Here is a 27,695-nt window from a genome sequence, read left to right as displayed (position 1 = left end):
CTTAGCAAAATAGAATGTTTTCCTCTTTCTAAGGACATGATTTAATGATTTATTGAGAGTCCTTAACTGCCACTGAAGTCAAAACTATCACACAAGGCCAGATCCCAGCAATGCCTTAAAGGAAGCTGGAAAAATTCTGCCAAGAAACAGGGTTAGAGAAAAAATGGCTTCTAAAAGTGACTTTCGCTTCCCAAGCAAAACTACACCATTCTTGGATTGTATTTCTCTTTGGTCAGTTTTTCAGCCAAATGCTGCCATTTTATCTTTTTGGAATTCAGGTGTATGTCTATAAAAGTCAAAGTTGGCACAGCATTTCTTTCAAGAAATATGAGAGAGAGAGTGACAGTTTGGAATGGATTTGTCCTGGTGTGCTCCCCTGAAAGGATTTCAGCTTTCCTGGATGCTAAAACATTGCTGATGGTGTCACATAGCAAAATCATACACCGATATGCTGCCAGAGAAGTCAAGTACATCACTGGCCCTGCGTTGCATTTTCATCAGGAGCACAGGCAGCTTGTTTCTGCCTTGTGGTAGCAGAGGTGACACTGCTGACTAACCAACAACTCCTTTTATTGCAACACCCACAAATAGCCCTGCTTTTTCAAAAACTGTAATTATCTGTGACCTCTCTGATGGGCTGATAAAAGGACTGCTTTTGGACAATATGAGAACAAGGTGGTAGTGCTGGACTGCCAAATGGAGCTCCCACAGGGAGCATGAAGGTACTGAGCCAGGATTCTTCATATGGGAACAGTGAAAACAAAACCCCTTGGCATTTGTTCTAGTGACTGTTTATTCTGTACCTCTTCTTTCTGCCATAGCAAATCCATGGGTTTCTGCTGGACTTTCCTCATCCCAGTGGCAGCTCCCACATACTGCTAGGCAACTATTCACAAGATCTTTGTTTTCCTGCTCCAAGGGCAAGTTTCTCACCGATGGCTTCATGCACAGTTGAACTACAGAAGATGGTTTCCAACCAACTAGCTCAGCTTCATTAACAAAAATTTATTTTCATTAGGTCCTTTTTAATTCTAACCACTAGACTAGCAGCCAAATAAGTGACAATTACTTAGAGACTGTGGGACTGGTTATAGACACTGTGTCACCCATGCAGACACACACATAAAGACAGCACAAATTAAGCCTTAATATCTGCCAGCAAATAAGGGTCTCATTTTGAGAGGGCATAATACTGTTAATAGGCTCAGCCCCAGAAAGATAGAGTGTGAAATTAATAGATCTGAGCTCAGCAGCAGTGCCCTGCTTTATACCCACTGCTAGGGTGGAAAACTCTTCCTGAAGCATTGTTCCTGCTCTCCTTCCACTCCTATGTTCTGTGCCCTACCAGCACACATTCTACTCAGGGAGACATCCTATTCCAATAAAATTTGACTGTTCTGCCTCATACCTTAACATTTGGGAAGGTAAAAAACCTAAAACAACCATATCACACACACAAAAAACACAAATGAATAAATACATCAACCAAAAAACACCCCTTAATTCACTTTTTTAAAACCTCAGGATATACATAACTTGGCATAAATAACATAGGAAATTTACAAACAAACTAATCTGTCTAATTATGAAAAATTTTGAGAGAAGTAATTCTTATCTCAGTGAAGCCAGCTGCATATCTCTCCAGGCAAACAACACCACCTTCACTATTCAGGTATACAGATACCTCCTTTGGACTAAGCACTTTTAAATGATGTTGAGCTATAAGTGTTGGTTACATCTATATTGGTAAATTAAACTTGCTAACCATGACTGTGTTAACAAACTGTTGAGAAAAAGTTCTTGAAACTAGACTGATGTATGCTAGGAGGGTTTCTAGTAATTTAGCTGAAGAATAGGTCAGGGTCCAAAATGAAGCCTGAGTATTTGCAGAAATTCATCTGCAGCAAATCAGCCCAGATTGCAGAACGGGCTGCAATGGCTCTGACAGAACAAGGGACTCATCTTGCCTCACAACAATATATGATGAAAACACATAACTCTTGAAGCTTGGAGGTTAGCCACAGGTTGTGCAGAGCTGTAGCAAGTGGCATTACAGGGAACGGTCGCACTTGGGCTTGCTTCACAGGAGTGCAAGCCTGCAGGGAGAGGCTGTGTGTGCACAGCTCTTTCCCCAGATGTAACTTAAACTAGATCATGTGGATCTAACCCACCACCTCTCACCTTTCTGCACTGTACCAGAGGTGCTGGCAAGCAGTCAGGGGTGACAGATCTTGCTGCCTTCTTTTAAGTCTGTTTGTAAACAGGTGTGCAGCTTCAGATAAAGGAATCCATCTCCATGCTCAAAGGGGAGGTAATGCCAAACTGGCAGTACTCCTTCTTTCTACCCACCTGACCCACATGTCTAGCTCCTTGTTGAGAACTATCTATTTATTTATTAGATAGATTTAATTTAGGTAGCTACCAGTGCAATGTAATGACTGGAGCGAGCAGTAGCTTTAGAGAGAACAAGCTTTATCAACTTTGTGCAAGCATCCTTTGAGTGCCAATCAAACATTGAAAACAGAGGCATGAAGAAGAGACAGATCTGGCACAAAGGGTGCACAGTGCACCAAAGCAGCCTGGGGAACTGCTCAGCCAAATTCACAACCACCTGCCACTGACAGTTTATGAAAATATACCTGTCTGAAATAGCATTTTTGTCCCTTTCATTTTCCTATTTCTACATTTGTCATTTTCATAATCTCCTTAAGGATCATTCCCACCTTGTACCAAGATTGCAAAAACCTAATCATTATCTCCCTTTTGATCACCTCATGGCCCCCAACATCCACGCACCCTGGAAAACACTTCTGTTACCCTCATCCTTCCAACAGATTTTCCCCCAGAACTTCTGGCCAAGTCAAGCCCCTTCCCTGGTTCTCTTGTGGAAGAGTAATTCTGATCATTATCTCATTTAGAGAAAAGAGGAAGCAGAGTACAACAGGGTCTATTTAGTGACTGAAATGTGCCTTATGCTTACAATTATTAACACTTGATTACATACTATCAAACACCTCCCAATGCTGTCAATATGGGACTGCTCACTACTACCATAGCCATAGCCAGCATTTTTAGTGGACCTGTCATTATCAGGAGTTTCCTAACAGAACCTTATTTTAATATTTTTTTTTTTTTAATACCTCCCCTTATTTTTCTTTTCAGTGAAGTAAGCTGTGAGTCCTGCCACGGCATACAGGTTTCACACTGGTTATCAGGACAGGCAGTACCCAAAGCACAGGAAGTGGGGTGCTGTCACTGTGGATGTCACTGCATGCCTGTGGAACATCACAGCTAAAAGCAACAGTGTGCTTGAGCCTTAGCTAAAGTTATGAAGCATGGTTTTTTTACCCGTCTCTATTTGTGTACTCTTCCTCTTAGATAGATTAATTTCAAGCATAACAAGTTTTTGGGAAGCTGCAATCAGAAACGCCTTCCTTTGCACTTTGTAAACATATCTGGAGAATCATTAAGGAAAGAAGAGCTTCTGTTTACATTTTTTTTCTCATTCTTTGTAACTCTAAGGATTGGAAGTTGCATTACATTGTGAATGAATCATTCTATCATCTGTCGCTATATATATAATCTTACTGTCCAAATTTATTCTCCTTATTCAGAAAAAAAATAAAAAAGGGGAGGGGAGGGGACGGGAGGGAAGGGAAGGTGCGGGAAGGGAAGGTGCGGGAAGGTGCGGGAAGGTGCGGGAAGGGAAGGGAAGGTGCGGGAAGGGAAGGTGCGGGAAGGGAAGGTGCGGGAAGGGAAGGGAAGGTGCGGGAAGGGAAGGTGCGGGAAGGGAAGGTGCGGGAAGGGAAGGTGCGGGAAGGGAAGGGAAGGGAAGGGAAGGGAAGGTGCGGGAAGGGAAGGTGCGGGAAGGGAAGGGAAGGTGCGGGAAGGGAAGGTGCGGGAAGGGAAGGGAAGGGAAGGGAAGGGAAGGGAAGGGAAGGGAAGGGGGGGGAGGGGAAGGGGGGGGAAGGGAAGGGGGGGGAAGGGAAGGGAAGGGAAGGGAAGGGAAGGGAAGGGAAGGGAAGGGAAGGGAAGGGAAGGGAAGGGAAGGGAAGGGAAGGGAAGGGAAGGGAAGGGAAGGGAAGGGAAGGGAAGGGAAGGGAAGGGAAGGGAAGGGAAGGGAAGGGAAGGGAAGGGAAGGGAAGGGAAGGGAAGGGAAGGGAAGGGAAGGGAAGGGAAGGGAAGGGAAGGGAAGGGAAGGTTTCTTTGACTTTTTTAAAGGAGGATAATTTTAGAGAAAAAAAGTTCTAAATTCTGTAAGCATAATGAAGTCTCAGAATTTGAAACCAAACCCAGAAACAGAAATGTTTATTGTTTAAAATGTGTATGTTATTCTTAGTTCTAAACATTACAAATAAAGATGTGTGAAGTGACAGTTAGGCTAATCTTTCACAAGAGAACTGCAGTGTGCACCAACATAAAACTATCCACAAAGCTTGACCACCTGATTTCATAAGTAACTGCCTTCTGTTTTAAAGACTTCAATTTGTTGGACAAGAAGGAAGTGGTAAGCCAAAGAGTGATTGAAATCTATGATCCATCACCACAGACGGAGCTGATGCATGGTCAGTGTAAATACAGCGAGTAGTAAAAGAGAAAACAGATAAACCAGATAGTGTGAGTACAAGATGGTTGCTTATTTGTCTGTGAATCATGAGAAAGCAGTGACTTCACTGCACATGAAACACTGTAAAATGATAGTACTTAGGTCTGCAGCTTTCACATACCCAAAGGACTGTGCAGGCTGTGAAATTGAAGTTGTTCTTGGGAAATAACATGATTGCATCTTAACTGCCCAGTGGGGCAGTTATTTCTGGTGACCACGAATTGCAGGCATTTAGAGGGTAAAACATGCATCTGAAATGATACCTGTACCATTCTTAGTGGAATGTCTGGTGCCTTCTTTTTATACAGCAGTGCTTACTACAAATCCTCAACCAAGAGTTTGTCTCAGAGCACACCAGCAAATACTTCTGTATGCCTACAGTTTGACTCCTCATAGTATTTTTCCATGGAAACAGAAATAAATACTGTTTAAGGAGATCACAAAGGCTATTTTCCTGACAGCTTTTTATAGCAAAAAGGTATGTAAGAAGGAGTCTTGACAAGTTAGATATATTTAGGTCATGAAGCCATTTCTTTTGTCCAGCATCTCTGGAAATGTCTGCATTTTGGCATCTACAGGTGACTCTGATTATGAAAAACAGCCAAAGTTAATACATGCTGTGCTATTCCTGAGCAGTGTCAGAAATTTGTAAAAAGCATTTCCAGGGCACTGCTAGCACTCCTGCAGCAGAAGTGGTGGAAATTTGGCAATTGCTGTATATGACATGGAAGAGGTACGCACATCTCCCTCTGTCATGTAGCTGTCTTGAAACCATGAAAACCTTCTTCAGCAGAATAAATACAGTTGAAGACAGCAATAATTCATTCTGGTGTCTCCAGGACTGTGCAACTGTTTCTGAACTGAAAATCTGGTTTCTTCTCAAGGTAGCCAGACCTATCCTGCTTCAGTGAAAAAGATTTTCTTTTCTTTGAACATCAGACTTCACTCTTCACAATCCTTCTCTGTGAAACAAGAATAAATTGGATACTGATGAGCCACAGCAAAAAGTTGGAGAGAAAAAACAAAAGACCACTCCTATTATCATGAAAGATATCAGTATTATTTTCTTGCTGACAGGTAACAAATACACACCTCCCGTCAACTTTCCCCCCTAAACAAGTACTGAAAATTTATCTCATATTAATAATCCATCTCCTTCTGACATGATGATTAACTATGTTTTCCTCTTTGTCCAAGTCTAACTGCAGGCATTAGTTTGCCTTATCATCTCTCACTTTGCAGCATTGGATTTGCAGCTGAAGAAGATACTGTCTCCAGGCATCTGCCTTTCCCTCTCTAAGTCAACATGTCTACCTCATAAATCAGCTCTCAGAAAACATATTGAGATGAACAGAAAAAAAAAAAAGACAAAAAATTGTAGCAGCAAAGGATTTTCCCATTTCCAGTGACATCTTCAATGTCTGAAATTGAAACAAGCTGCTCAATGCACAATAATGCAATGCACTTCAGCATCTTCTAATCACAAAAAGTCTCTTTCAAATACATGCTCTGTGCTCAGACACTCTTTGCATGCCTATCCCTGAGTATTCTATATTCTCCAAAATTACTGATTAAAAAAAGGCTAATAAAAGTAATAATTGCTAATTATAACATTAACATATTTTTTTTCACATCCAGAATAGGTTTTATCCTCTTAATTTTCTTTCATTAGAAGGCTTTCCTGAAGTGTTCTTTATTTAATGTGAACATTATTTATATCTTTATTTAATATATATATCTTTATTTAATGTGTGTTCTTCCACAAAGATTTGAAAGCAAAAAAAAAAAAAAAAAAAAAAAAAAAAAAAAAAAAGGGAGAAGTAACTTTAATCTCAAAGCTTCAAAATGGTAGGAGAGTTTGAACATAAAAGCTTATATATAGGATCTACTGCTACTGTATAACTTCAAGACTATGGGGATAAAGCAAATCTCAGCAGAGTTTATTGGTACTCTCCAGTGGAACTGGAACAGTTATGACTCAGCAGATGCACTTACAGGCCTGGACATCCATGTGTCTTTCAGCAGATTTAAGCTCTTCTGCACATAATATTTTTTATTACTTGAGCCCCTGGTAATCATACAAAACAACAAAGGACAAAAAAAGCCAAAACAGTGCAGAGATCTTCTCTCATTCTGCTATCAGAGTTTGCTCTGCGTGAAAGAAAGTAACTTAGCTCAGAGACTTCACAGACAACCTAAAACCTGCAAGGAGTTTTCAAGAGATTAAGGTCTTGTGTCCAGGAACCCAGCACCAAGAGGTATGGTTGTACTTCTCAGTAACAGAGGGCCAGTGTGGGAACCACACACCAGACCCCTGATCAGTCTCCCCATGAAGTCATTTCTCACCTCTGGCTTGGACTACTTCAACAAGCATTCTGCTGGGCAGTGCCTGAACACCATGGGAGCTGCTCTCAGTTCATAATGGTCAAGGGTGCATTTGTTTTGGCCCTCTCCCAACAGCACAGCCTTGTAACAGCATCCTACTAGATGCTGCATCTTTGAACACACCACATCCTAAAACATAAAACATACACCTTCTAATTTGTATGCTAAAAACACTCATCTGGTGGGTTGTAACACAGACCCTGTATTATTTCAGACAGTCTGAACAGCAAAGAGACATAAACATATCTTAAGGCCAGAGGGTGCCCAGGAGACATTAAAGCCAATTTATACTTAGTGTCCATTTGAGATGGTACATTGGACATATGTTTGCAGGGTTTGATCTGTGCCTGTGATGTTTTCAGCAATACAGGCATTGCATAATGCCCACTCTGTCTTCCTGGATGCCACAAAGTCTCAGTCTGAGGCTGCCCCTTGTAAAATCCAGTCTTTCAGGTTACAGCTTCTTAACATGGAATTGTGCACGTACACACAATTCAAGCTATCATTTTACAGCACAAGAGATCCTCTGCATGAGCAAATGGCATTTGCAATCAGGCTGTGTTTATTCCCTCTGGTGCTTAGGCCATCTGGCACTAGTGAAGTCTATTATCATCCAAAAAAGGGTGCCCACATCCAAACTACATGTTGGGCATGGTGCCTGGCCCGTGCTAATTCTCAAAACATGCCCAGGAACTGTTTGGAGGAGGCCTGGGCTGACTGCCCAGGGATAAACGATTCCAGGGGCTGCTCAAACAATTTAACACTGTAGACAATGGAGTTAGTGCCTGGGCCTGTCTTCTGGCACTGTGTAATTTGCAGAGCCTGCAAGTGCAATGAAAAAGGCTGATTCCTTCATGGAGCACTCTTCTCTCTGAGTGGCATTAAAGGACTTTACATCTACTGCACGTTAAGGGTGTTTTTACAAAAATCAAAAGATTTCTGGAAGGCAAACTGTGTGTATTTTACTGTATCCTGGAAACACTGCAGAATGAGAACTTTTAGGTATGATAGTGAACTGATAAAGGAAAGATCCATTTGTAATATTTGTCTCTGTATGTTCAATACGAGTGGGCAGAGCTCTAGAGGAGTGCAGGCAAGCCAAGGTACAAAGGGTGTGCAGAGGAACAGGCTTGAAAGAGCCAAGACACACAAGGAATTCAGCTGAGGAATCCAAAGCCATACAGCTTTCAGGATGTTGGAATATCACATCCATAGTGATGAGCATGGTTTTTCACTCCTTTGGTTTTCACAGATTTGTGAGCAGACCACTTAAAAATAAAGGGAAAGAAAAAAAACCAGAGAGGCTTTAAAGGTTCTTCATTCCAATTATGTACCCTGTAGCAATTTTAAACTAAGTAACATGGTGGGGGGGGAAAGAATATTTTCCCAATTATCCTAGCTTGAATGCTAAGAAACTGAAATAAAAGTTTCTAAAATCATGAATTGTTTTTTCAGATTCCAGCCTCCATGGAGATACTGGAACACAAGATGCTTTCAGAACCCCATTTCTTCTTTTTTGCAGTTAGTCCTAGGAAATGGGATAATATATGGGTTCTGTAACAAGCAAAGGCATTTTCTGAAATAATCAGAAGCATAGTTGTCATCCTCACTTTTCAGCACACATGTGTGCACCCACAGGACAGCGACATTTCACACGGCAATAACCAGAGTACAGAAACTTGAGTGGAAAGGATTCCCCTGGGCTCAGCTGTCTGGGACTGCAGCTGACCATGACATATGGTTCCAGATATTTATCAAGCTCGGTCTTCATAACTACGTTATTTGCCTCCAAGATAGAGCTGTTCCTGAATTTTAACTCTCTGACAGGCAGAAGCCTGAAGTTACTCACAGCAGGCATACACCATCACTCCTCATGACATCACTGTCACTGCTGAAATCTTTCTGCTCCCCCCTCTGCTGTTCACAGAAACAAGGCCTTGCCACTCTCAGACTTGGGACCAAAAAAAACCCTTTACCATATGTTGACACTATTGATGATAAAGTTCTTTGCACAGTTAATGGCAAACCTTCAATAACTAACACATATTTTCGACAGGAAGTTATCTCATTCAGCTATCAGATCAGCTTTGCACAGTCTTCCTTTGAAAGATAGGTTGCATTTTTTATCTTTCACAGCAATAGTTTTTACTCTTTTTTCTAATAATCTCAAACTACTCAAGTCAGACTAACTAACATGAAATTTAGTCATTTCCTTTCAGTGACACAGATAGTACAGCAAGGTTGAATATAAGGATAATCTCATGAGCTCACAAAAACTGTGCTAATGAAATTCATAGTTGTTCTTTATCCTTTATATTTCTTTGTTTCTTATTTTCAGGTTTATTTCTGGGGATATTTTGGGTGGTTTTTGGTTGGGATTTTTAATTATAATTTGTACAAAGAGTCAGAAAAAGAAGCTAGTGCAATAGTGCAGAAAAACATTGAAAAATTTAATTTTTTAACCTTAAGATCTGCTCTACCTTAAATTATAGAATAAAAATCTCTCAGTCAAAAGATCAGATTTTCTCACTGACACTTTTGTGAAGAAAAACATACAAAATCCAGGGGTTTCTTTGAGAATTGGCAAATCCTACTGAATGAAAATCCACAGGAGTCTCATTGTATTACTGCAGTGCAGGTATTAGTCAACTCATTCAATTCACTTGCAAGGCTCAGTATGTGTCCTTCTGCCTCTAAAGCTGAAGTGGTCTTAGCAGATCGTAAAAGAAAAGGCACTTTTTTTTCCCCATTACTGAAAAATCCTTAAGTAGATTCATGGATTTTATTTAAAGGATATGGCAAAATGAACATTCAGTGGAGGAAGTTTCAGCTGAAAATGATTTATTTGTGAATTCTGTAAGTAATTAAAAAATAAATAAATAAGTTTTGGACGGGAAGTTAGACTCTAACCATAACTAGCAGACATTCCTGCACCCAGATTTGTTGAGAACTTTTCAAGAGCTGCAGGTACCCTTGATCTGCATGTGCTGACCACTACATCACACATCCCGTGTATGAGAATCACATCAGACGTACCATGGGTCAGACATCCGAGCTTCTGACTGTGGGCGCTGCTTTCCAGCAAACCGCAGGCAGAATTGCCGTCACAATTATGCCAGCGTTTAACCTCATTTCAGTTCGTTTATATTTAAGTTTTGCTGTCTTTCCAGAGCTGTGCATCTCTTACGACAGCTACTGTGTTTGGGTTAAGTTTCTGTATTCCTTCCAAGTTTGTATAAATCACAAGCTGTGGCTGTCTGGTATCCAAATGGACTTTTTTTGCCATAAGCAGCTTCTACCACTTCCACCAAACATAGGCCTTCCCTTACTTTTGACACCTATATAATTGCAATGATTTTTTTTCTCTCAGTTCTTGTATTCTTTTGATTTTCCCTAAAATTTTCTTAATATAATTCTGTGTGCCTTTTACCTTTCTGCCACAATCTATTTTCTGAGATTACCAGACAATTCTCACACTTTCCTTTCTTCTGGTGTCCTTTCTTAATATCACTGTCTCGTATAATTTATAAAAGTAGGCAAACATAAACACCAACCTGCACATACACATAAGTATTTGCACTGATTTCCAGTGTAACTATATTATCTACCTTTATCTACATTTTCTTTCATGCTTTTCTGGTCATGGTTAGTTCCATTTGGTTCTTTGTGGCCTGCCTCTTCAGTGAGCGCTCAGATTTATGCAGAAATTCATTCAATGGTTCTATGAAACTGGAAATGGTTCTGTGAAAACTCTCCAGGGTATGAACTATTTGCTTCTCTCACATTTGTCTTTATTTGTTTTTGTAGAGTGCTATGCATGCCCAAGTTTGAAATACTAAGCATAAAGGGCCAATGTCATTAAGTCCTCAAACCCCAAAGTCTCACACAAGGTTGATTTTCAGGCGGAATATTCTGCATCAGCTCAATTTCCCTCAGTCTGGGGGACAGGATAGCTCCAGGGACTGGATCCATGCCTCTCTCTTCATTTAAACTTGGTGAGGTATCAAATGTCTGGATTAACATGGCATATTGTACACGTAAATTGTTAACCCACTTGAGGGATGTCAAACAAAAGCAATATTTTGAACCTTTTTCATCTTCAAGTGACAAAACTTGTTGTGAACATGGTGTCCAAGTTCACATTACACACACACACAAAACTTCCACTTACTCCTGGTGCTGCTGCCTAGACTCCACAAGAGTCTGCAGAGAAAAACTGCTTTTGGAAAACTCTCTTGTGAGCTGATTTTTTCATCAGCAGAATCACACAGTTTATGGTGAATATCTTTAGTAGTTCAGTACACAGAAGCAATTTATGTCAGTGATACCATACCCGTACCTAATAACCTTTCTCAGAGCAGCTATACATATCTAGAAAAAAAGGAAAAAAAAATTATGAAGCATTACTGCAAGATTAATCTGCCAAAAAGACAGAGACCAGAGATTACTTATGAGCTGTGCAAAAGGAACATTCTTCTTCCCGTTTTGGAGGTGTACTCTGTAACAATGTTGAGTCCCCATCTTGACGTACTCACGATTGCAGGCCTCCCTTCCCTCAGAGCTCTTTACGTGCCTGTGGTTTGGAAGCTACAGCTCTCACCCTATAACCTAAAGTGGGAGTCAGTGCTCACTTAAGAGCTCTCAGAAGGAGCGTGCATCTGGCATGATGGGACTTCCCTGACAAACCCAGCATCCCTCAATCCCATCAGTTACAGACTAAGAGACCCTTCCTTGTATTGCATCACTCAACCCTTCCACCACTGCAGTTTTCTTCTGTTCTTGACCTACTTTGCACAAATATTCATTCACTCATCACTGGCAAAACTACAAATAACAATTTCCTTTCTCTCCTTGCCTCTCTCTTCTGAATCCCTTCTCCACTTGTACATCATCTTTTCTGTATTTTATTGTTATGTTTTGTCACTTATAAATAGACGTCTCTTTGTATCTGACCTTTGGCTTGCAAAGCCTTCTCCGCCCTATGGCTCAGGAGAGGCCATTTTGGTCTTTCTGGTTTTGCAGTTCTCCCAAGAATGTAATTTCCTTGGGAAAAGGAAAAGGCAAAATTTAAAAAAAAGAAAGCAAATCTTCCCCTTCATATCAAAATCCATTCATCCACTTCTAATTTTAGTTTCCCTTAGTGAATGCGACCCTGTAATTAAAACATTGGCAGATGAGAATATTATAGAGCCTTGCAGTTCAAGTGAACATTATTGTTAAACGTCATAATTTTGTGTCTGACAGTCTAGTAAACTGACTGAAAACATGTAGGACCATCCAAATTAAGGCTTGCAAGGACCAGTTTGCACTCATCATTCAGACTCTATTTCCACAGGTAGTATTTGCAACAGGTCTAAAACCAACATCCAGCTGATAGAGACCAACATGCCAGGGCCAGTGCCTCTACCAGCAGAGGTTTTAACTTCCTTTTCACAGGGGTGCCACATAACTGTCTTGGAAACCTTTCATTCACAGATATGTTGAATGTCAAGTTACAGGACCATTGCAGAACCAAGCTGCCAAAATCGTTTTCTTCCCACCACCTAAAATATCCATATTCCACAGATCTGACATTTTCCTAACCTAGCTAGAAGGATTCAAATTAATAAGTGCCATGCTCAACAAAACAAGTGCCATTGTCCGCAAGCAATGTGGACAATGGCACAAACAAAAATAATAAATAACAAAAATACTAATTTTATTAGTAGTTCCACTTACAGGAGGCTCCCTACAGCCACTCATCGTCATTACCTTCCATTTCAATAGCTGTTCCTTCCATCTCCAACCCTATTTCTGTCCCAACTCTAAATACAGCTGCACCAACAAAACTGAGGCAGTTGTGAGAAGCATTACAGAGGTAGGAACAAATGCCTGGGGAAGGAGATTTTAATGTGCAGCCTCTCTTAAACATGCTTTATGAAGATCAGATTGTTCCAAAGAGGAGCTATCCCATGACACAGAAACAATCTGAATATTTTACAGGTGACATGTACCTGTAACAGGACTAAACAGGGATTCTGCATTTATTACATCAGCAAGATGCAAGGGTGCAAATGCTAGTCAGTCTTCTATCCACCCGTTCTAGAGATTTTAGCCTAACAACTGAAATAATACAGCAGACACTTTTGTCAAGTAGAATAAAATGAGCAAGCTCAGGAATATGGGTAAACTTCAAAAAGCAGAGCACAGGAGGCCTGTAACGCTTTTATCAATCCCTAGAAAACAAGCCAGGATGTGAACACCCAGAGCACAGCATATTGGCTCTGCACTCTTTCCCCTCATCTGCTTTACAATGCAGAAGATATAGCTGCATGGATCAGCTTTCATCTTTAAGTTTTCTCTCAGACTGAATATGAGTCAGAATTTCTCACAAAGCAATTTAGGGGAAGAGGAAGGAGAAATGGGTCTTGTGTCTTCATGAGGAAGAGTATCCTTTTCTTATGAGGAGAGACTGCAGGACCTGGGCCTGTTTCATCTAAAGAGAAGACTGAGAGGCAATCTCATCAAACATCTCAAAGGTGGGTGCCAAGAGGATGGTGCCAGACTCTTTTAAATGATGCCCAGTGACAAGACGAGGTGCAATGGCCATGAAATAAAACAAAACACAAGCAGCTCCACCTCAACATGAGGAAGAATTTCTTTACACTGAGGGTGTCAGAGCCCTGGAACTGGCTGCCCAGAGAGGTCATGGATCTCCCTCTCTGGAGAACTCCAAACCCACCTGCACAGATTCCTATGTAAGTGTTCTGGGTGACCCTGCCTTGGCAAGGGAGTGGGACTGGATAATCTCCAGAGGTTGCTTCCAACCCTAACAATTCTGTGACTCATGTCACACTGCCTGGAGATAGGAATGCAGGGCTGTGCTTTCTTCTAAAATAAGGAGGGAAATTGAAGACACTGGCTGCTTTTTGTTAGGATTTATGCAGTTGAGTAATGCTTTGCTTTGCTGTAAATGCAGGGAAAACATTTTTATATAAAGAAATAAAACAGGCTTATTTAAATAGAAAACAGAGTTGGTTTTTTAAACTTTCCAAGCCGCTTTCAAAAAAACTTTATCTCTGCACTCCTAAATCCCTAGCTTGAATTCATATTTTACTGATGCAACACTAGAGCAAGACATGAATAGAAGTATTCATGTGTAATTGTAATTAGTAATTACAGCAATTTTGCTGTTTCAGTTTTAATCCAATCTCTCTGTTAGCACCTTAACAGCTCTCTTTTGGGGGGGAATTCTGTTGTCACAAAGCTCCTGTAGGGGTTTCCTGGTAAATTTGCTGGGCCTCCCAGTCCCTGCACAGATGATGTGTTGTTCTGCCTATTTTGGTATTAGCTATCCAAAGGGGATGGTGTGCTAATTGATGATGGGCTTAGCTTTGAACCTTCAATTATAGTTGTCACTTAAGGTGTAGCAGGACCAACCTGTTTAAAGTCTCATGAATATTAAAATTTGGGGTGTTTTACCTGTAGTGAGTGATTCTGGGCTACAACTGAGAGACGTCCTGTATTTCTTGTATCTGTAATGATCTACAGAGCAGAAGTTCAGTGGGAGTACCTAGTAGGAAAGCAGGCTCTTTGCCATAAGTTTGTCTTTCCCCTGCTCTCATCTGAACGCATTGCATCATGCCAGGAGGCAGACAGCTCTCTCACCCTTTCCTCCAGCCTGCCCTGGGAGCCTTCAGTGCCTTTTATAAACTTATTTCTCATGCCTGGAAATAAAAGATTAGTCCTCTAGGTTCCAGCTGAAATAATGAATTGAGCAGGTTATGAAATCCAGCATCTCTCTTGCATGACCCCTCCTCCTGAGAAGGAGTTCACTATTTTAATCCCAAGAGATTTTAATGTGCAAACTATATGCCAGAGGAGACAACTACACACCCATCCAATGTGCACAGAAAGCAGGATGAATCCACTAACTAATATGTTGCTACATGATATAAACTTGCTGCTTCTTCCCAGGAATATTGCCAGTGAAGGTATTCAAGGTCATCTTGCACAGAAAAGAGACATATCACACTCACATGCATGATTGTTCCTTGAACTACAGCTAACTTCACAGAAAGCTGAGTTACTCTTGGCCAAGCTAAAGTAAAATATTCCAGAGACTCAAAGTATTGTGCAGGGAAGCTACAGAAGCTGTCCAAATGGAAAATTAACAGTACAAGGAATAGCGGACAAAATGTTAGTGGTGGAGTAGAGCTTAGGCATTCAGTTAGCGACAAGAATTTGCATTCCTCTGTGTTCCATCATTTCAAAAGGAAGCATCTATAGCAGCAGCCTGATACAAGTGGGTCTCCTTCTTTTGCCCTGAAGGATATTCCCCTATTCATCTAGATACTCCTTGGCTTACTTTAAGGTTAAGTCTACATTAAGTTCAAATGTGTATGTGGACATTTTTGTCAGTCATATTGCTATAATTTGTTAAAGAAAAATGAAAGTGAAGCTGAATAAAAGTGTACAAATCATATCAGACTAAGTGGGAGCTTCTGTTCAGTTTGATCCAAACACAGTAGTTTATATAGCAATAATGCATAGTAAAATAGATAGAACAATAAAATCTCAGTTTTCAGGTTATGTACATGAGTTCATATCTTATCATCTGGGATTAATATCTTTTCAGAACAAAATCCTTTCCTCAACACCCAAAATTCCAACCATTAATGTCATTCAGACACCCTGAATTGCTGGTCTATAGAAGTCAAACAATACTAAATTTACTTCTGGGCACATTAACATTTTCAGACAGAGCTCTTTGTATTAAATGTCATTCATGTTTGACAACTAAGTGGAAGACAGCAATCTCCATCCAGGGGTATCCATCCCATCAGCCATTGTTGAATCCCATAAATTTTGTGTGCACTAAATTAATTTTCTTAGTTTGTAATACGTGAAGCCTGTTCAATACTCGCCATACTGTAGCTAGAGCTACAGTTTTTCTAGATGAGTCCCTGCTCTGGGCAGAGCAGCAGTCACAACACTGGTCATTAAAAATGGATCAGCTGGGGACTTAAGATCTGGATCCACTTTGCAGAAGTGATTCCTTCTGACATCCTTGCCTTCTCTTCAAAGTCTCACAACCTCTTTGCAGCTCTCCTCCCTTACAAGAGGTAGGTCCTTTTTCTGAGGAAATAGCTCATGGTATATGTTTCAAGTAATGAATTCCAGAAGGAACACAAACTTCAGGCCCATAAGCTCTTGGGTATCTGACCTGAACAGATGGGACTGCAAGCACCTCAAACTGTGTAATCATACCCCATGGGCACAAACCAATTCAACAGAAAAATTAATTCCAATATGATTCACAACTCAATGTTTCATTGGTTGTGAGCAAAGAGTTCTCAGAATTTCATTTCCCATAGGGAGAGGGAGAAGAGGTATTTTAACTATCAACCACAGTTCAGGGCAAAATAAGCACTAAAACACTTCCCCAGAAGTGTTAGGTTTGGGTTTTTTGTTTTTTCTGGTTTTCTCTCAGCTTGATTTTTTCATCTGTAGGTGAGAAAGAAGGTGAGAAGTTGGCAGAAGACAGATATGGTGAAGGAAGCTGGAAAAGAAGTACGAAGCATGGTGTTAGCATTTGCATCCAGTCTGAACTACAGAAAATACCATGAGCTCCTAGGGACTGAAATGCTGTGGATATGTACAATGCATGCACTTACATGAGCAGAAGAAACCCCTTGCTTGGCTTTTCTCTTTTTTTTTCCCTATCACCACCAGAAACATGAGTTTTGCCCCTTGCTAGAGGCCTGAACTGTTCTTGTGCACATTTTGGAGTATGATTCAGACAAAGTTCTTTTTTTGTCACTGGCCCCATTACCTAATGTTTTGCAGTCCTGCCCAATAAAGATTTATTCATCTCATATGTTCCTGGTTGTGACCTTATGTTCGGCCGCAGTTGGACTGCTTTGCACTCCAAGGCTCTTTCCTCAGCATTCCAGACCTGGGAGCTGCTGCGCCTGGGAAGACCAGCCCGCAGAGCCTCGCTGGACAGTAAATCAGCCCTTGAAGGCCCAAAACTTTTTATATCAAGCATCCAGCCTCATCTGTTTTCTTATTGCACTAATACTGCCCTGAGGAAAATCACAAATAAGAGTCCAATATATTTCAAATAACTGAAAGCATGCTTTCCTAGATTTGGGTTGAATACTGCAGTTCTTAACTTTTCTTTGAACACCCCTACGTGCTGTTTATGATGAAAGTATCCAACCCAACTTTTCACTGAAAATAGGAGCCCACCATGGGGGTTTTCATGACTGAAGTGGGCACTGTACATAAGTACAATGTACGTAAGTACTTGCCAGTCCCCTGATCCAGACTTGCTTCACTCTGGAGTTTTCTGCAGCAAAGTCTCAGCCTTCCACAAACTGTGTGCAGCTGTGGAGTTCAGAAAATATGACTCTAAAGTTTTCTTTTAAAGCATTTCTCTCCTTCACTCTCCCTTGCTGGCCTGGGGATGTGAGGATCATCCCCACATTTGTTTTAATCCCTTCATTATTTAGTTCCTCAATCCAACTATTTTTCCCTCCTGGCGAAACCCCATGCCAAATTTTGTACTAAGAACTAGCAGCAACACCTCTTTCTCTTCTCAGGGAAAATCAATGATTACCACAGGAGAGACTCAGTGCTGACATATCTTACGAAAGGTGGTGTTTCAGTATCGTGAGACATTCACCTTCTAATAATTATTTGACAATGATCAAAAGATCAGTGATATTAATTGCAGCTAATTTCTCCTATTTACCATGCTGAAAATGAAGTTCAAACTGTGCAGGATTAATGGCCCTTTGCTACTTATGAAGTTCTTTATGGTTAATTTTTCTCCATCCATCAAGCTTTGTTCATGCACTTATTCAACAAAATGAGCAAGGCTTTAACTATCAGGGAAGGTGAGTTAATAAAAAATAATGAAGGATATTTCTTAGACACTCTGAGGGGCTCAGTACTTGAATCTTTCAACTTGCATTTATCTACCTGGGTGACCATTTAACGCGATCTTCCATTTTTCTTTATTCATTTTGCTCAATATATTGTTTTCCCATATATTTCACTATCTGTAAAAAAAACTAAGACACCAAGAACATTAAAAAAATAAGCTGTCATTATTGCATCAGTGGTTTTGACAGGAGGAGGTGGGCCTAGTAAAAAAGTTGTTTTATCTGCACTGACTTTACAAGGGACCTTTCTTTTGTGCTTGGCTTAAGTAACAGGAAGTTATGCTGCCACTATCTGAAAAGTACTTTTCATTGATCTGAGAAAGAACATACATGAGACTACAAATATTGTGTGTTTCCTCAAGAAATCATGATATCAAGCCTTTCCTTCAGATTTTCACTGTGAGAGAGAATTAAACAGTGTTTGACCTAGAAACCTCAGACTTAAATAATAGCTGCAGAAAAACAGCTTTTAAACAGGATTGCGTTTCACAGCTTCAGAAATACATGAATTCACTTCACTTTGTGTGGGTTCTTTAAACAGGGAAATCCAATTCCCTTTGGATTCTTCCCCTCTGAGCTAGGGTGAGACTGAGTCATCCTCCATTTGTTTGTCTTAGATGACAAATATTACTCTCAACTTACAAACAATGTCAGCAAGAAAACAGCATCTGGAGCTTGTTTAGTTATACTTCTACCTTTCCAAAATGCTATATGATTAATATGCATATGGCTAATTTTAAACATTTGAATACCTCCACTGGCTTTAGCTGGGATGCTTCTAACATTAAAATTTGCTGGATGAAGACCATTATCCTTATTGAAGCTGTGCCCCATTTGTGGTAGCAATGTGGCATTCCTGGCAGCAAGACAGACTTTAAAATTTTTTAATTTAGACATACTCTTCTGGGAGCACCATGACATTCAGGATTTAACATAACCACTTATGCTGAAGGTGCTGCCTGGGTGGGTAGGTTTTTGGACAAACCACGCTGTTCCCCTGCAGAGAGCACTGCTAAAACTGCCAGTCTTGCCTTTGAAAGCTGCTAATTCCCTTTGTGCAGCTGTGAGTCCCAAATGCAAGGTGTATGATGGAAACCATTTGAAAACAGCCCACTCTGCAGCAAGCAACAGATCTAGTCTGGATTTTCATGTCTTCTTTTCCTCATTGATTCAATTACAGTTCTATCTGAAACAGTGACAAAAACTGAATGCTGGAACTTCAGCTATCCAATTTAAAGGCAAATAATTCCATATCAGACTACAAAATGCTGTGCACAGAAACTATGAATATTAATGTATTGCAGTTTCAGCATTCAGAGCCTTTTTGCTGTATTTTGCCCTGCTGAGCAATGAAATAGGTGTTCTGTAGCGCCAGGCTCTCCACAACAGAGAGGATGAAATTGTTTTCTTGGTTAGACAGCTCACCCTTGAGGTATGCTCAAAGCATATCCTTTTTTGCACATCTATACTGCAACTTCCAATTAGGGAGGCAATATAAGCAGCAAGAGTCAGCAGGGGACAGAATAAGATGTTCTTTGCCTCCATCAGAAAATTCTTTGCCGAAAAGAAGTTAGAATTTGGCATGTCAAAGTTCCTTTGCTTTTACTCACATGAGAGAATTCACATACATGTGCATGACTTACTTCTTTCCTAGAGCTTGCTGGAACTATAACTCTCAGAACTTGGACTATTCAGATAGCTGGGAATGTTTGTGTGATCCTCTGCAGTAACACTGTTATGGAGGAAAGCTTTTTTCTCCCAAGAGTATTTTTATCTGCAAATGCACCACCTCTTCTCTATCTGACAGAGGTTTTCCACTAAACTCAGTCTGGACAAAATAACTAAGTAAATCCTGCTGTTATTCCTACTTGTTGCTGTGTGTTGATCTTTTGTAGTCATTCCTAATGCAATACAAGATGAGAAAAAAGAATATACTTTTAAAATAAGGGAAAAAAATACACTGCACAGGATTATTTCCAAGTTGCTGCTCATCATCAAAGGTTGAGATGGCTGGAGAGTGCTAAGGCAACACCAAGCAATTATCCACTCATACTAAACATCCACCAAACTCCACCTCAGCTGGAATTCTAAACCATGCCCTTGAGCAAATCTTTGGGGAAATCACCAGTAACACTCTTATCCTCATAGTTCATTACTTTTTTCTAAGAACACAAAATGATTTTGCTATTTTCAGGCTTCAAAATATCCTAGTCCATGCTTGTGTTTGCAACAGATTGCAATGCCTTAATAGTATGCCTGTTGACTTGGAAGCAGAAAGGTTAGCAGCACCAAGCTCAATCCAGTACAAAATCTGAATCAGATTTGGGGTTAAGTTTGAGCCCTTCATGTCACCTTTGCAGTTTCTGAGTTTTTATTTAACTTTTGGCATTGGAGCCTCAAAGTAACTTCAGTCAAAATATCTGAGCATTGTCAGGTTTCAGGTCAAAAGTATGGCAAAAGTAGAGTTTTACATGAATCCAACCCAACAGTAAATCCCTCCCTGCATTTGATATTCAACATAAGCTCCTTTGAAAAGTTTTAAGGTTTGTGGTGAATATTTCTCACAGCTCTAGGTTGAATAAAGCTGGAATGTTATATTCCTCTCAGCAGGTTTCATCCAAATCCCAGCTAATTTTACAGACAACCTCATGACTTTGAGGAGAATGGGTCAAGGCAAAGACTTTGCTGGTTTACAGTCAGATTTTCGAGCATTATGCACAGGACAGTTCCAACCAGAGCAATAAAACAAGACAGCAATGGTACTTTTTTTTTTTTTTTTGGCTTACTAGTTTCAAGTAGCAAATATTGAGGGCAAAGTTCTAGGGGAATGCCTCATGAAACACTTATCTCCTTTTAGATTCATTACTACAATAAACAACATTTTAGAGTCACAGCAACAAATATTTTCTACAGTCTGTTAGAAATGCTCAAATTTTCACCCTCAGAGGGAGTCTCAACTCTCCATTTCAGCTGCCACCTACCTTCCAGAATGCCCCAAGCCCCTTCTTTCCTCTGTTTATCCCAAGAAAGTCCCATGGATGGTTACATTTCTGTAAATAGGTACCACACAGCTGCCTTTATCCCAACTACACAGAGCACCAGCATAGGAAAATTCTGCACCAGAGGGCCCTGAGAGGATAGATTTCAGAATCACTGAATGGGTCAGGTTGGAAGGGACCACAGTGGGTCATCTCCAGAGAGGGAGGCTCCATGGAGGTGGAACTTCCTGTGTTTCCCTGTCTGCCTGTTGCCTCTTGCCCTACTGCTGGGAACCACTGAGAAGGACCTGGAAACATGCACTGACACCCTCCTTTCAGACACTCAGAGACATTAATGTGGTGCTATCAGTCATTTTTTCTCAAGGCTGAACATGCGCAGATACCTCAGCACTTTGTTGTAAGAAAGATGTTATAGTTTCTTAATTGTCTTAATTAATCTTAATTAATAAATTTCTCAATTAGTTGTCACCCATTGTCACCTGCTCCAGAAGCAACTGGATGCACAGTCTTGCAGGTTCAAACATGCATAGCCTAGCCAACAAAAGACCTGACCAGACAAGATTTTTATCAGAGGTGTGGTATGACCTTGTGTGCAAGGGGACTATGGTCTGTCTATCACATGAGTGAAACTGTAAAGACAGTAGGTTTGGGTGGCAGATAGGCCCCAAAACTCAGGAAAGAGATCACAGAATCACTAGGTTGGAAGACACCCCCAAGATCATCAAGTCCAACCCAGCCCTAACACCTCAACTAAACCATGGCACCGCGTGCCATATACAGTCTTTTTTTGAACACATCCAGGGATGGCGACTCCACCTACTCCTCAGGCAGACCATTCCAATACTTTATCACTCTTCCCATAAAAAACATTTTTCCTAATATCCAACCTATATTTCCCTTGGCACAGCTAGAGACTGTGTCCTCTCGTTCTGTCAGATGCCACGTGGTGAAAGAGACTGACCCCCACCTGACCACAAACACCTTTCAGGGAGTTGTAGAGAGTGATAAGGTCACCTCTGAGTCCCCTTTTCTCCAGGCTAAACAACCCCAGCTCCCTCAGCCATTCCTCACAGGGCTTGTGTTCCAAACCCCTCACCAGCCTCGTTGCCCTCTCTGGACGTGCTCAAATGTCTCAATGTCCTTCCCAAACTGAGGGGCCAGAACTGGACACAGAACTCCAGGTGTGGCCTCACCAGTGCTGAGTGCAGGGGCAGAATGACCTCCCTGCTCCTGCTGGCCACACCATTCCTGATCCAGGCCGGAGGGCATTGGCTTCTTGGCCCCCAGGACACACTGCTGGCTCATGTTCAGCTGCTGTCACCAATACCCCCCTGTCCCTTTCTGCCTGGGCCCTGTCCAGCCCCACCGTCCCCAGCCTATAACACTGCAGGGGTTATCATGGCCAAAATGCAGGACCTGGCACTTGGACTTATTAAACTTCATCTTATTGGATTCCACCCATCCATCCAATCGTTCCAGGTCTCTCTGCAGAGCCCTCCTGCCTTCCAGCAGATTGACACACACTCCCAGCTTAGTGTTGTTCATAAATTTACTGATGAAAGACTCAGTACCTTCATCCATGTCATCAATAAAAATATTGAACAGGACAGGCCCCAGCCCTGAGGGACACCACTGGTGCCTGGCCCCCAGCTGGATGCAGCACCATTCACCACCACTCTCTGGGCCATCCAGACAGTCAGTTCCTAACCCAGCACAGAGTGCTCCTGTCCAAGCCCTAGGCTGACAGCTTCTCCAGGGGTGTGCTGTGCGTGACAGTGTCAAAGGCCTTGCTGAAGTCCAAATAGATACACAGCCTTTCCAGCATCCACCAGGCAGGTCACCTGGTCATAAAAGGAGACCTACCCATCCTAAACCCATGCTGGCTGGGTCTGATACCCTTGCCATCCTCTAAGTGATGACACTCAGTATAAACTGTTCCATTACCTTACCATGTACTAAGGTCAGGCTAACTGGCCTAAAATTATCAGGATCCTCCTTCCCACCCTTTTTGTGAATGAGCATCACATTGGCCAGCTTCCAGTCATCTGGAACCTCACCAGTGAGCCAGGACTGATGGTAAATGATGGAGAGCGGCTTCACAAGCTCATCTGCCAACTCCTCCTCACCCTGGGATGGATCCCATTTGGGCTCATAGATTTATGAACATCCAAGCGGCTCAGCAGTTCTTTGACTGCCTCCTCCTGGATAACAGGGGGATCATTCTGCTCCCTGACACCATCTGCCAACCTAGGATGACAGTTGTCCTGAGGAAAAACCGTCTTCCCACTAAAGACTGACACAAAGAAGGTGTTAAGCACTTCCCCCTTCTCCTCATCTGCAGTTACTAAGTTCCCTCCCACATCCAGTAGAGAACAAAAGTTGGTCTTGCCCTTACTTTTGCCCTTAATATATTTGTAAGAACCTTTTTTATTATCCTTTACAAAAGTTGCTAAATTAAGGTTGAACTGAGCTTTGGCCTCCCTAATATCCTGTGCCCTCAAGATCTCTGTTTTGAAGCATGTCCACCTTTCCAGGACTACTTTGTTTTTAAGGGCTTTTTCCAAAGGAACTCTCTGAATAAATCTCCTAAATAGGCCAAAGTCTGCCCTCTGGAAGTCTAATGTAAAAGCCTTATTAATGTTCCTCCTGATTTCACCAAATATTGAGAATTTTATAATTTCATGATCACTATGCCCCAAGTGGCCTCCAACCACTTCTATTTGCAGCCAACAGATCTAACATAGCCCCTCCCCTGGTGGGTTCACTCACCAGCTGTGACAAAAAGTTGTCATTTACACTCTAAGAACTTCCTGGACTGCCTCTTTTCTGCTGTATTAAGTTCCCAGCAGATATCTGGAAGGTTAAAATCACCTACAAGAGCAAGGGCTGGTGATCCTGAAACATTCTACAGCTGCTTATAGAATGAGTTGTCCAGCTCATTCTATAAGCATTCCTGGTTGAGTGAACAATAACAGATTCCCAGCCGAATGTCAGCCTTGTTGGCTTTCTTTCCCCTTAATTCTTACCCATAGACATTCAACCTCATTGTCATTAGTTTTAACACCCATGGCGTCAAAAGCCTCCCTAATGTGAAGGGCCACCCCTCCACTTCTTCTTCCTATCCTGTCTCTTCTGAAGAACTTGTTGCCATCCAGTGCAGTGCTCCAGCCATGTGAGTTGTCCCATCACAGTTCCATGATGGTGACTACATCCTAGCTTTGCTCTTGCACCTTGGCTTCCAGCTCTTCTTGTTTGTTACCCATGCTGCGTGCATTAGTGTACAGCTGGGCTGCTGATTTCACCTCTAACTCAGGCTTATCAACCTTGGCCTGCTTCCAGAGAACCCAGCTGCATCCCATTCCCCCTTCAAACATAGTTTAAAGCCCTCTCAGTGAGTTCCACCAGTTCATGGGCTAAAATCCTTCTGCCTTTAACAGAGAGGTGCAACCCATCCAGTTCCAACAGTCTAGGTGCTGTAAAAGTTGTCCCATGATCAAAGAGCCCAAAATTCTGCTGATGACACCAACCCTGGAGCCACCTCTTGATAATGTGGGATCTCCTATGCCTTTGATCATTTTTCTCTGCCATGAAAGGGACTGAGCAGAACACTACCTGTTCTCCTACCCTATCAACCACTTGACCCAGTGTCCTAAAACCCCTTTTAATTTCCCTGCTGCTCCTCTTTTCAATCTCATCACTGCCAGCCTGGAGTAAGAGCAGTGGATAATAATCAGAGGGCTGCCTCATCCCAGGGAGTCTCTTGGTAATATCCTGTACCCAGGCCCTAGGGAGGCAGCAGACCTCCCTGTGGGCTGGATCTGGATCGACATATGGGGCTCTCTGTTCTCCTCAGGAGGGAGTCACCCACTACCATTACCCATCCCATGCCTGACTGTTATTCAGAAGGCAGACTGTCTGCTTCAGACTTGGGCAGCAGTTTTCAGCCTTGGTATCAACCTTGGAGGGTCCCTGGACACAAACTTCCCAACACATAGGAATATGCCTCCTCAGTTTTGTCTCTCATTGCTATGAAGCAGATCAAAAAAAATTTTTCAATAATTTTCCTTGTCTTTTTCTTCATAGCCATCACCTAAAGGCCATGAAAACAAAGGTAGCTCAGTATTAGAAATCATATTCCTTCATTTGAAAATTTAAATTATTAACACTTTCCTGTAATGAAAAACATTGTGCAACACTGTTTTTAATTTGTCATGCAGAGTAGATTAAAATATCTAAAAGATATTGTATTAAAAACACTGAAAACCATAAAAAAAAAACCTTTGCAACAGTCCTTGTTTAATTATTTCAAACATAACACTTCATATTGCAAGTTGCCTGACATTGTACCTGTATGTTTGATCACTGGAGGCAAAGACTCTCCTTCATAAAAGACAACATTCAAAGCTTTCCATCACTCAAAGTGTCCTATAGGCTTAAGAATAATAGTGCTGCTGGTAAACTGATGGCAAATTCTAGTCAGGCATGCATTCAGAGGACAGCTTCCTGATCCCTATAGGCTTAAGAATAAATAGAGCCTGTTTCACCAGTCAAAAAATGAGGCCCTGTGGGTCAGTTCTGCAAAACCACAAACATAGCACCAAATAGAAAGGATTACTAACCTCTATTCAAACTGGGCTCTCTTGGTAGGTTCTGTTACGCAACTTTTCCAAAAGCATGTTAGATATTGGCAGACACCAAGAAATATCATCCAAGTCCTGTTTTCACTCTCTCTCTCCCTCTTTTTCTTCTTTCTTTAGTATACTCGGTCAATTTGGTGTCCTGGAGAGAGAAAAATATTCCATGAAGAAATCACTTTGAGGCTTAATTTCTCACTGCCAAAGTACTTGGGACACTTGTTTTTTCCAGTATTTCTCTAACTCTTGTTATCACTACTGCTGACTCATCTCCTGATGCTGAGGGAAAAACAGTTTTATGGGAACACAAAGAGGTCATGACTGAATTATTTTGGCTGTTATAAATGGCTCTGCAACTCATTCTCTGCACTGCTATTAAACAGATTTTCATAAATCCTGGATCAAAGCTAGTGTTCCAGAGTAGAAAGACTCCCAGAGAAGTGGAGAGGCATTCAGCATTATCTCTCCAGCAGAAGCAGCATCTCTCAACCAGCTGTAGTGAACATCACTCTCCTGAATACTGATGAAGCAGTACTTCACAGCAATTCCATTCAGTACTTCCCAGTTGGAAAAGAATGTCTCCAACCTTCCCTCTAAGTTCTTGTAAGGTGCAGTAAATCAGGACTGATATGTCAAGGCGCCTCTGGAAAATATAAACGTTCTGCTCTTTTTTTCTCCTTTTTCCCTGCCTCCCTTGCATACAGATTTTGTTTGTATAGAAACAAAAAAAATCCTGAATTATTTTTCCCTCTTTCATAAAAACCCACATTCTCTCTGCACATGCATATAAATGTATTCAAAAGCAAATCACGTAATTGCATTGAACCACTATTTCAATGAATTTTACCTGCATTTTCTGTCTATTAGCAGAAGTTATTTGTAAATTCCTTTAACAAAAATTTGTTTGTATATTATGCTGTTTTTGACTGGTTCAGTGTACACATACATAGTAACATTATGTGCAACTACATCCCATTAATCAATCAGACGGGTTGTGTCTATTTCTTTATCAGAGGCAGAAAATATCATCATTATGTGATGAGAATATAGACAGACTATGCAGCTAAACACAGCATTGATCAGGAATGAATCTGCAAGTCTTTCTACTTTTCTCAAGATTTTAATCAAAGTAATAATCAAGTGTGTGTGTGTGTGTGTGTGTGTGTGTTCATGTGAAGATGGATAGGTGATGAAGAGACAAAGAAACAGAAAAATCCCTTCTATTAAGAGCCACTCCTGGATACTTTCCTTACCATGAGCTACAATATACCATGAGCTAGTAGGTTGTTCAGACAATCCTCATCTGGTGAAATTCAAGAGTATTTTACAGTTCACATGCTAAAATGAATGTCAAATTATTCATAGGCAAATGCACACAGTAACAGAGGGGAAGATTTCTCCTGACCTGAAATAGGTTTGCAATTCTCACCCTCACCAGACAAAATATCTCACAAGCAGACAGAGAAGTGCATGGGCTGTACTGCTGCATTAAAGGGACACAGTGGCCGCCTGAGGACAAAGCTCACTGCTGCTGCACGTTGTGCATGAGACCATCCTGGGGCAGACGTGTCCTCTTCCCACCATGTACTGCAGTCACACCTACAAACAAGACAGACAGAAGAAAGCAGCTCAAGTTTGGCATCCCCTTAGGTTTTAGACATGGAATGCTTGCTCCATAATTACTATTAGCACAAAGAAAGTTGTTCTGGACTGGGAAGAAGTCAAACTTTGCTTAGAAAATCAAAGACTAGATTGTCAACACAGAGTAAGCATGTGCAGCTTGACTGCAAGCTGACAGAAAGTCTTGAGGATCACAGTATCAGAGATAATCACCTGCATCTCTCCTAAATCCTATCTCAGGTATCATCTTCCTTAATAAAGTTCTTGGTGAACTTTGTTTCATCTGTCAGTTACTTGGAACTGTCACTGAACTCTGGAATATTTTTCATTAAGACCTGCTGTGGGAAGTCTGGAATAAGCACAAGGAAAAAAAGCAAGAATAAATCCTCTCACTACATGTTCAACTGAGGGCTGATGGCTCAGATTACTGTTGGCATCAGCTTTTCCTGAGCATTTCTAGTCCTGGCATTCATGAGAGTAGTGATAAAATATGGCTAACATCTATCAATCCCTGTTTCAG

Source organism: Pseudopodoces humilis, chromosome 3 (assembly GCF_049639895.1).
Source record: "Pseudopodoces humilis isolate 2021_Gansu_Grassland_sample_001 chromosome 3, ASM4963989v1, whole genome shotgun sequence".
Lineage (NCBI taxonomy): Eukaryota > Metazoa > Chordata > Aves > Passeriformes > Paridae > Pseudopodoces > Pseudopodoces humilis.
This window is presented reverse-complemented; position numbering follows the sequence as displayed.